The following is a 12,022-nucleotide window of genomic DNA, read 5'->3' as shown; positions in this document are numbered from 1 at the left end:
ATATAACATTTGCGATAGCACACTGCATGTCTTTATCTATGGCTCTAACTTTACACGGCAGGAAGAAGTACAGACTGATTTAATCCTACCCGTATGAGCCCGCGAACGTCGGAGCAGCCAGCTCGCCGCTTCGCTCCAGCCCCGGTAAAGTTACTGACGAGGCTGATCATATAATCTAACGACCAGCGCGCCTCACCCGGTCTCTGAAGTGAAGACTGATGGATCGACTTGAGCCACACGCCGCCATGTTGCCTCCAGTGAAGCAGGAGTCAGTCATGATGAACCTCCTCCATCAATCCCTCCACTGCTTTATTTACATGTGGCTGTTTCATCAACATCACGTTTCTCCATAAAAGAGCCCCGATCAGGAGCAGCTGATCTCCAGAGGAAACATGCAGGTGATCCAGAGCAGTGATTCACAAACAAGGCAGGAGTGTCAAACAAAAGGCCTGTGGTCCAAAACTGTCCCCCAATCCCGTAAATTGTGAACATTTCTAAAAAAACACTGATTTATGACATAGAAAATGGCTTTCTAGAAGAGATGAACAAAATTAGAGCTGAACGCATCGTCTGGGGTGAAAACCAGTCCAGGCTAAGGTGGGTGGTGGGAGGGGTGATTGCATAAGGAGGGGTCCAGAGAAAACAATCGTCTTGCGGCCCATGGCTACCTTAGTCCTGCCCTGGGTGAAAAGCCTGGTGAGCAGGTGAGCTGAAGACACACACACACCAGGGCAACACTGCAGGGGGTTGTTCTACACTCACCTCCTCCATTGAGCAGACGGAGTTTTGGATGGAGAAGCTCTGCTCCCACTTGTGCGCCATGTGGTTGGTCTCCTCCAGCTTCTGATCGCAGCTCTTCTGGGTGTTTAACAGTGTGACTTCATAAAACTCCTGGATATCTGTGAAAAGAGCAGGAAACACAGCATTCACACACTCCAGCTGATCCAAACAGAAGTGAGCCTGGTCCCAAACACATTTCCAAACGAGCTACTCCTACATGCCACGCTGTTGTGAGTCACCAGTGACCTGGTGAGCAGCTGATCACTCCTGTGCCTGAATGAGTTCATTGAACAATCGTTCATGAACTCATTCATATTTTGGGTGAATGTGAAATGAGGGTGGTGTATTTCTGCCCAATGAACGCTATTGTGAGCGCACTCAGTCTGGCATTTGTGAACGGCACTCTTTCACTGATCAACTCTGTTCGAGAGAGAACCAGATTTCCACAGAGCCTTTCGGGTGAAAACCCGGATGAAACACACGGTAAACAGGCCTTCATAGGTGGAGGGGGAAACACCCAATCTGGCTAAATCAGCCACCACAAGTCGCACCGCTGCGTGCCTCAACATGCCTCAACATGCCTCAACGTGCCTCAACGTGCCTCAACATGCCTCAACGTGCCTCAACGTGCCTCAACGTGCCTCAACGTGCCTCAACATGCCTCAACGTGCCTCAACGTGCCTCAACGTGCCTCAACGTGCCTCAACGTGCCTCAACGTGCCTCAACGTGCCTCAACATGCCTCAACGTGCCTCAACGTGCCTCAACATGCCTCAACGTGCCTCAACATGCCTCAACATGCCTCAACATGCGACGACGGAAGCAAAAACCAAATAGGGCAGTAGTATTTCCTCGGTAATACATCTTCGTATGATAACTGAGAAGAATTCCATGAAAAGGTCAGTGATGATCGAGGAGGAACAAAAACACAGGTTCTGGTGTAAACTGGCCACCAGGCTTCAAGAAGCATCTCTGTACACCAACATCCACATCGAACACTGAACTAAAAGCCACAGCGAGCCTTCAAGGCTTTTCCCCATGATCAATATCACATTAGTAATTTATGGACTGGAACTGGGACGTCTTCATTCACTTCAGGTATTTTCACCCACTGGACAGAAAGCCCTGCTTTTATTGGTTTGTTTTTCACTCATTCATTTGAGCTGAATGTTGCACTTTGATGATATAAGAAGAAGAAGAAGAAGAAGAAGAAGAAGAAGAAGAAGAAGAAGAAGAAGAAGAAGAAGAAGAATGTAAAATGCTGTAGAAACATGAGTATGCCAGTCATGAAGTTGGCGTGAGGAACCTTACATATCCATGGTCATTTTCTCTTTATACATCTAAACTTTGCCTTAAAAAAGAAGGAAGAGCAGGTTTCTGTGCATACGAGCCATTTTATTCTTCCTAAACTCTGTAAGCAGGAGGAAGCAGGAGGAAGCAGGAGGAAGCAGCTTGTCACCGTTGTAATGAGAGTGAGTGCAATGAGATGTAGCATTAATATTCTGATATATGATTCATTAAGCCATAAATTCATTCTGTGACTACACACGCCTCCAAAGCTGTGTGTGTGTGTGTGTGTGTGTGTGTGTGGGGGGGGGGGGGGGGGGGGGGGGGGGGGGGGGTTGGGATGACCTCAGGAGTGCAGGAGGAATAATTAATCTGACATCTGAACCTCTTCTGGATAAAGTAATCATGCAATGAACCAGATTCACAACATCCAGATATGCAAAACACACAAGTTCCACATTATACAACTTCAATTGATTTAAAAGTTACCATCCAGTCTGCTCGTCACTCTTATTCTAAAGCTGGGTGTCAAACATTCTGCACTAAGCTCCTCATCGCCCCCCTTGGACTCTGTAAGACAGCGCTGGAAGCACAGGGAGGCCCCCAGGCAGGGAGGCCTCCAGGCAGGGAGGCCCCCAGGCAGGGAGGCCCCAGGCAGGGAGGCCTCCAGGCAGGGAGGCCCCTAAGGCAGGGAGGCCCCCAGGCAGGGAGGCCCCTAGGCAGGGAGGCCCCCAGGCAGGGAGGCCTCCAGGCAGGGAGGCCTCCAGGCAGGGAGGCCCCCAGGCAGGGAGGCCCCTAAGGCAGGGAGGCCCCCAGGCAGGGAGGCCCCTAGGCAGGGAGGCCCCCAGGCAGGGAGGCCTCCAGGCAGGGAGGCCCCCAGGCAGGGAGGCCTCCAGGCAGGGAGGCCCCTAAGGCAGGGAGGCCCCCAGGCAGGGAGGCCTCCAGGCAGGGAGGCCCCTAAGGCAGGGAGGCCCCAGGCAGGGAGGCCCCTAAGGCAGGGAGGCCCCCAGGCAGGGAGGCCCCCAGGCAGGGAGGCCTCCAGGCAGGGAGGCCCCTAAGGCAGGGAGGCCCCAGGCAGTGTGCTGAGTCCCCTGCTAGTCACGTTTGGCCTCCTAGAGAAACACCAGCATCAAGTTTGCCGATGATACAACAGTGGTTCCAGAAATCTGTTTTCACACGGGGCTGCAACTCCCCATTATCTGAGAGCAATGCAGAACCAACACAGGCCTCCTCCATAACGCACACCAGGCCTTATCATGCACCACGTTCCAAAGTGCGAGGGTGTGCGAGGACCGTCCATTGCTGCTTGCAGCAAATATTGTTTTATTCTTTGTCAACTATTTTAATAACCGATCTGCACATGCTCTGTTCCATTAATTATAGGTTGATGGACCAGCAAAGTAAGTTACTAGTTTATTCAGTCAACCAAATACAAAATGCAGCAACAGAAAAAGCAACAATAAAAAAGAAAGGAAAAGCCAACAGAGGAAGACTGAAGGGTTTGGGTCACTGATATAGCCTAACGCTGTTCATAATAAACAGAAAGCTTCTGTACTCGCTGTGACAGAAACCAAAATAACAACAAAACGTGCATTTTCTAAAACTGTCCTCTGAGGGACACAGTTGCTTTTAATCTTGTCCGTTTTGTGCTCGATATTTTTCAAGAGTGGTCAGCTTTTATCGCCTTTTAAATATTTTGAGGGTATCCGATTTTTTCAAGTTATGGTCCAGGTTGTTCCAAGGTTGACCCCTCTTATGAAAATACATCCCCTCTTTTAATTTGTTCTTGCCATATTTTTGACAATATAAGAATAAATATCTTGAATCTTGAATGTGTCTGGCCAGCCAAAGCCAGGCCACAAGAGTATCTGTTGGCCACAGCATTAACTTTATAGTTTCAGTAGGAGGAGCAGACAAAACAAAACACTGAGACCTGAACTGACGATCAATGAAGGAACAGCGAAAGCTACCTAAAGGCTAAAATTTCAGTTTGCATGTTCTGCCTGTGGCAGCGGGGGTTTCCTCCCACAGCCCAAAAAACATGTTTCAGTTTACGTGAATCAGTACCTGGTAGTACTGACGGAATTTGGCCGGTACCGGTGAAGTGGTGGTCCCACTGCGCAGTATGTGCCTGGCTGTGCTTTGCCTTTCCGTCCCGTCCGACGTACTGAGCAGTGGGACCGAGGCTTAAAAGTACCAAATCAGTCCGAGCTGTGACCTCTGCTGCTCCTGGCTGCCAGGAAAAAATGGTTTTTCCTTGGTGGCGAGGCCTCGTGGAGGTTCAGGTCTTCTCTTTACCATGGAGCTCTGCCCTCCTGGCAGGACCAGCTGAGCTCCTGTGGTCGCAGGGCGGTGAGCAGAGAGGAAGAGAGAGGGCTGGAAAGGCCTTTCTTAGGGCCTAGGGTTGGGGGTCGGGGGCCACTCAGGGGGGTTCCAGTGGTCTGTGGTTGCTAAGAAGGGAGGGGTCGCTGCAGCCACATGGTTGAGACTCACATGAATGATTTAAATATCATGATGAATGAAGATCATCTGTGTCCAGTAAATCCCACCAGATCAACTGTGAGGGAGAATTGGTGAAAACCTGCGGCTAAACGCTGTCATGTGGCTTTGGGACCTGGGGATACTGGAGGGAACATAAATATAATAATATGCATTTGTTTTTTGTATTTTTAAATGTTGAACTTTTTCATACTGTACTCATTTCTTTGCTCCAAAGAAAAAATATATTCAAGTTTATGATGGTACTATTTACCTGGTCTGGCAAACTGAACTGAGTTTAGATGAATAAAGTTGTGTGATGACTAAAGGCTGTAGCAGGTCTGCCGTATGGCGCCCTCTGCTGGTGCTGCTGGAGTACTGACACCAGCTCAAGTCTCAGAGCAAAGTGAAGCTAATCCAGTGAGCATGTGCTCAGCACGTCTTCATTATTAACCCTGTACATGTCAATGAAGTTCACTTATATAGCACTTTTTCCCAACTGATTTAGGTCCGAGTCCCTTCTCTGCCCCAAGCCGAAGTGTCCTTGAGCAAGACACTGAACCCCAAACTAAGTGTTTGCTTCATCCATCCCCTTTTCAAACCATGAACTTGTTTATGTGATGGAGCTGTAAAGTGTAAATAAATTATTTACTTACTTACTTTACTTCCTGTTGGGTGTAGAGTCTGGGTGTCAGTCACTTCCTGTTGGGTTAGAGTCTGGGTGTCAGTCACTTCCTGTTGGGTGTAGAGTCTGGGTGTCAGTCACTTCCTGTTGGGTGTAGAGTCAGGGTGTCAGTCACTTCCTGTTGGGTTAGAGTCTGGGTGTCAGTCACTTCCTGTTGGGTTAGAGTCTGGGTGTCAGTCACTTCCTGTTGGGTGTAGAGTCTGGGTGTCAGTCACTTCCTGTTGGGTGTAGAGTCAGGGTGTCAGTCACTTCCTGTTGGGTGTAGAGTCAGGGTGTCAGTCACTTCCTGTTGGGTTAGAGTCTGGGTGTCAGTCACTTCCTGTTGGGTGTAGAGTCAGGGTGTCAGTCACTTCCTGTTGGGTTAGAGTCTGGGTGTCAGTCACTTCCTGTTGGGTGTAGAGTCAGGGTGTCAGTCACTTCCTGTTGGGTTAGAGTCAGGGTGTCAGTCACTTCCTGTTGGGTGTAGAGTCTGGGTGTCAGTCACTTCCTGTTGGGTGTAGAGTCTGGGTGTCAGTCACTTCCTGTTGGGTTAGAGTCTGGGTGTCAGTCACTTCCTGTTGGGTGTAGAGTCTGGGTGTCAGTCACTTCCTGTTGGGTAAGAGTCTGGGTGTCAGTCACTTCCTGTTGGGTAAGAGTCTGGGTGTCAGTCACTTCCTGTTGGGTGTAGAGTCAGGGTGTCAGTCACTTCCTGTTGGGTGTAGAATCTGGATGTCAGTCACTTCCTGTTGGGTGTAGAGTCTGGGTGTCAGTCACTTCCTGTTGGGTGTAGAATCTGGATGTCAGTCACTTCCTGTTGGGTGTAGAGTCTGGGTGTCAGTCACTTCCTGTTGGGTGTAGAGTCTGGGTGTCAGTCACTTCCTGTTGGGTGTAGAGTCTGGGTGTCAGTCACTTCCTGTTGGGTGTAGAGTCAGGGTGTCAGTCACTTCCTGTTGGGTTAGAGTCAGGGTGTCAGTCACTTCCTGTTGGGTGTAGAGTCTGGGTGTCAGTCACTTCCTGTTGGGTGTAGAGTCTGGGTGTCAGTCACTTCCTGTTGGGTTAGAGTCTGGGTGTCAGTCACTTCCTGTTGGGTGTAGAGTCTGGGTGTCAGTCACTTCCTGTTGGGTAAGAGTCTGGGTGTCAGTCACTTCCTGTTGGGTAAGAGTCTGGGTGTCAGTCACTTCCTGTTGGGTGTAGAGTCAGGGTGTCAGTCACTTCCTGTTGGGTGTAGAATCTGGATGTCAGTCACTTCCTGTTGGGTGTAGAGTCTGGGTGTCAGTCACTTCCTGTTGGGTGTAGAATCTGGATGTCAGTCACTTCCTGTTGGGTGTAGAGTCTGGGTGTCAGTCACTTCCTGTTGGGTGTAGAGTCTGGGTGTCAGTCACTTCCTGTTGGGTTAGAGTCTGGGTGTCAGTCACTTCCTGTTGGGTGTAGAGTCTGGGTGTCAGTCACTTCCTGTTGGGTGTAGAGTCTGGATGTCAGTCACTTCCTGTTGGGTGTAGAGTCTGGGTGTCAGTCACTTCCTGTTGGGTGTAGAGTCTGGGTGTCAGTCACTTCCTGTTGGGTGTAGAGTCAGGGTGTCAGTCACTTCCTGTTGGGTTAGAGTCTGGGTGTCAGTCACTTCCTGTTGGGTGTAGAGTCTGGGTGTCAGTCACTTCCTGTTGGGTTAGAGTCTGGGTGTCAGTCACTTCCTGTTGGGTTAGAGTCTGGGTGTCAGTCACTTCCTGTTGGGTGTAGAGTCTGGGTGTCAGTCACTTCCTGTTGGGTTAGAGTCTGGGTGTCAGTCACTTCCTGTTGGGTGTAGAGTCTGGGTGTCAGTCACTTCCTGTTGGGTGTAGAGTCTGGGTGTCAGTCACTTCCTGTTGGGTTAGAGTCAGGGTGTCAGTCACTTCCTGTTGGGTTAGAGTCTGGGTGTCAGTCACTTCCTGTTGGGTGTAGAGTCTGGGTGTCAGTCACTTCCTGTTGGGTGTAGAGTCTGGGTGTCAGTCACTTCCTGTTGGGTTAGAGTCTGGGTGTCAGTCACTTCCTGTTGGGTGTAGAGTCTGGGTGTCAGTCACTTCCTGTTGGGTTAGAGTCTGGGTGTCAGTCACTTCCTGTTGGGTGTAGAGTCTGGGTGTCAGTCACTTCCTGTTGGGTTAGAGTCTGGGTGTCAGTCACTTCCTGTTGGGTGTAGAGTCTGGGTGTCAGTCACTTCCTGTTGGGTTAGAGTCTGGGTGTCAGTCACTTCCTGTTGGGTGTAGAGTCTGGGTGTCAGTCACTTCCTGTTGGGTTAGAGTCTGGGTGTCAGTCACTTCCTGTTGGGTTAGAGTCTGGGTGTCAGTCACTTCCTGTTGGGTTAGAGTCAGGGTGTCAGTCACTTCCTGTTGGGTTAGAGTCTGGGTGTCAGTCACTTCCTGTTGGGTGTAGAGTCTGGGTGTCAGTCACTTCCTGTTGGGTGTAGAGTCTGGGTGTCAGTCACTTCCTGTTGGGTTAGAGTCTGGGTGTCAGTCACTTCCTGTTGGGTGTAGAGTCTGGGTGTCAGTCACTTCCTGTTGGGTTAGAGTCTGGGTGTCAGTCACTTCCTGTTGGGTGTAGAGTCTGGGTGTCAGTCACTTCCTGTTGGGTTAGAGTCTGGGTGTCAGTCACTTCCTGTTGGGTGTAGAGTCTGGGTGTCAGTCACTTCCTGTTGGGTTAGAGTCTGGGTGTCAGTCACTTCCTGTTGGGTTAGAGTCTGGGTGTCAGTCACTTCCTGTTGGGTGTAGAGTCTGGGTGTCAGTCACTTCCTGTTGGGTTAGAGTCTGGGTGTCAGTCACTTCCTGTTGGGTTAGAGTCTGGGTGTCAGTCACTTCCTGTTGGGTGTAGAGTCTGGGTGTCAGTCACTTCCTGTTGGGTGTAGAGTCTGGGTGTGATTTCTGGGTCAGAGGTGAAAGGTGTTAAATGTGTTGCCCGTTTTAAATGTTACAAATACAAAGTGACGTCCGCTTCAGTGAGAAAAAGCTGCTGCACCCTCCAGCGCTACGTCACAGGAAATGTTATTCATTACTCCTTGTTGGCTGCACCCTCCAGCGCTACGTCACAGGAAATGTTATTCATTACTCCTTGTTGGCTGCACCCTCCAGCGCTACGTCACAGGAAATGTTATTCATTACTCCTTGTTGGCTGCAGTCGATGCAGCGGTGAGTCCAGCTGCTGCTCACAGCTGCTGGATTGAACAGATGTTACCAGGAAGCTCACAGCAGCTCAGCAGAGCCGTTTTCCTCTGGACAGAGCAGCTGTGAGGACAGTCAGTACAGGCACTGCACTTATTAAAGAATAGAATAGAATAGAATAGAATAGAATAGAATAGAATAGAATAGAATAGAATAGAATATGAATATGAACATAATAGAATAGAATAGAATATGAATATGAATATGAACATAATAGAATAGAATAGAATAGAATAGAATAGAATAGAATAGAATAGAATAGAATATGAACATAATAGAATAGAACAGAATAGAATAGAACATAATAGAATAGAATAGAATAGAATAGAATAGAATAGAATAGAATAGAATAGAATATGAATATGAATATGAACATAATAGAATAGAACAGAATAGAATAGAATAGAATATGAATATGAACAGAATAGAACAGAATAGAATAGAATAGATTATGAATAGAATAGAATAGAATAGAATAGAATTGAATAGAATTGAATAGAATATGAATATGAACATAATAGAATAGAATAGAATAGAATATGAATAGAATAGAATAGAATAGAATAGAATAGAACATAATAGAATAGAATAGAATATGAATATGAACATAATAGAATAGAACATAATAGAATAGAATAGAATAGAATAGAATAGAATAGAATAGAATAGAATAGAATAGAATATGAATATGAATAGAATAGAATAGAATAGAATAGAATAGAATAGAATAGAATAGAATATGAATATGAATATGAACATAATAGAATAGAACAGAATAGAATAGAATAGAATAGAATAGAATAGATTATGAATAGATTATGAATAGAATAGAATAGAATATGAATATGAATATGAACAGAATAGAATAGAATAGAATAGAATAGAATAGAATAGAATAGAATAGAATATGAATATGAATATGAACATAATAGAATAGAATAGAATAGAATAGAATAGAATAGAATAGAATGGAATAGAATAGAATAGAATAGAATAGAATAGAATAGAATATGAATATGAATATGAACATAATAGAATAGAACATAATAGAACAGAACAGAACAGAATAGAATAGAATAGAATAGAATAGAATAGAATAGAATAGAATAGAATATGAATATGAATATGAACATAATAGAATAGAACATAATAGAACAGAACAGAACAGAATAGAATAGAATAGAATAGAATAGAATAGAATAGAATAGAATAGAATATTCTTTAATAATCTCAGAGGTAAAGTCTCTCCTCACTAAATAGAACAGAAAGTTAAAATATCAAATGATAAATGCCCCAAAAGCATTTTTCCAGTCAAGCATCACCAGTGTTATTGTATATATAGTGTATATATAGTGTGTATATATAGTGTATATATTGTGTATATAAAGTGTATATATTGTGTATATATAGTGTATATATAGTGTATATATTGTGTATATATAGTGTATATAGAGTGTATATATAGTGTATATATTGTGTATATATAGTGTATATAGAGTGTATATATAGTGTGTATATATAGTGTATATATAGTGTATATATTGTGTGTATATAGTGTACATATAGTGTATATATAGTGTATATATTGTGTATATATAGTGTGTATATAGTGTACATATAGTGTATATATAGTGTATATATTGTGTATATATAGTGTATATATAGTGTATATCTAGTGTATATAGTGTATATATTGTACATATTCATGTGTAATGACACTATTGTCATTATAGTGTGTGTGTGTGTGTCACTTGTGCCGGACTATGATCCAGATCATGTCTCTGAGTGGACCCGATACTGCCGGGCTGTGAAACTGACCACCGTCTAAAACAAGAGGGTGTACTTGTCCCCGTCCCTCAGAATGTAAAGGAGGACAATATGTCCACTGGGACAGCAGCGCTGCTCAGACTAGACAGACGCTCATGTAGTAAGATGATCGCGTCTGTTTCAGGAGACACTTTGTTTGACTGGAGTCGGACCTGCAGCTTCCTCAGCCACTGAGCAAACACAGGATGGAAGAGGACTTCAGGTGGTCCGAGGTCTACAGAGGTCCACAGAGGTCTACAGAGGTCCACATAGGTCCACAGAGATCTACAGAGGTCCACAGAGGTCTACAGAGATCTACATAGATCTACAGAGGTCTACAGTGGTCCACATAGGTCCACAGAGATCCACAGAGATCTACAGAGGTCCACAGAGGTCTACAGAGATCTACATAGATCTACAGAGGTCTACAGAGGTCTACAGAGGTCCACAGAGGTCTACATAGATCTACATAGATCTACAGTGGTCTACAGAGATCTACATAGATCTACATAGATCTACAGAGGTCTACAGAGGTCCACAGAGGTCCACAGAGATCTACAGAGGTCCACAGAGGTCTATAGAAGCCAGTCCTATCGCTACAGGGAGGTGAGTTCTGCGGAGAAAGGTTTATTATTATTATTATTATTATTATTATTATTATTATTATTATTATTATTATTATTATTATTATTATTATTGTTGTTGCTGTTGTTGTTGTTGTTGTTGTTGTTGTTGTTGTTGTTGTTGTTGTTGTTGTTGTTATTATTATTGTCATCTTGATTCTACACCTCGATTTCTTAAGACTTGAAAATTCAGATTATTCGACATGTTCCTGGTCTGTCCTAGAACCACGGTGAGACTCAGAGATCTTCTATTTATCAGCGCTCATTACAGAATATCTTCTTTCTGTTGACATGGTTCCTTCATTCCTATAGAACTAGACATGGTTCCTTCATTCCTATAGAACTAGACATGGTGCCTTCATGGTTCCTTCATTCCTATATAACTAGACAGGGTTCCTTCATTCCTATAGAACTAGACATGGTGCCTTCATGGTTCCTTCATTCCTATAGAACTAGACATGGTGCCTTCATGGTTCCTTCATTCCTATATAACTAGACATGGTTCCTTCATTCCTATAGAACTAGACATGGTGCCTTCATGGTTCCTTCATTCCTATAGGACTAGACATGGTTCCTTCATTCCTATAGAACTAAAGACATGGTTCCTCCATTCCTATAGGACTAGACATGGTTCCTCCATTCCTATAGAACTAGACATGGTTCCTTCATTCCTATAGAACTAGACATGGTGCCTTCATTCCTATAGAACTAGACATGGTTCCTTCATTCCTATAGAACTAGACATGGTTCCTTCATTCCTATAGAACTAAAGACATGGTTCCTTCATTCCCATAGAACTAGACATGGTTCCTTCATTCCTATAGAACTAGACATGGTGCCTTCATGGTTCCTTCATTCCCATAGAACTAGACATGGTTCCTTCATTCTCATGGAACTAGACATGGTTCCTTCATGGTTCCTTCATTCCTATATAACTAGACATGGTTCCTTCATTCCTATAGAACTAGACATGGTTCCTTCATTCCCATAGAACTAGACATGGTTCCTTCATTCCTATAGAACTAAAGACATGGTTCCTTCATTCCTATAGGACTAGACATGGTTCCTCCATTCCTATAGAACTAGACATGGTTCCTTCATTCCTATAGAACTAGACATGGTGCCTTCATGGTTCCTTCATTCCTATAGAACTAGACATGGTTCCTTCATTCCCATAGAACTAGACATGAGAACACTCGA

The sequence above is a fragment of the Lipophrys pholis genome (assembly GCF_963383615.2).
Source record: "Lipophrys pholis genome assembly, chromosome: 16".
Taxonomy (NCBI): Eukaryota; Metazoa; Chordata; class Actinopteri; order Blenniiformes; family Blenniidae; genus Lipophrys; species Lipophrys pholis.
The sequence above is the reverse complement of the archived record's forward strand: the minus strand, read 5'-3'. Positions refer to the sequence as shown.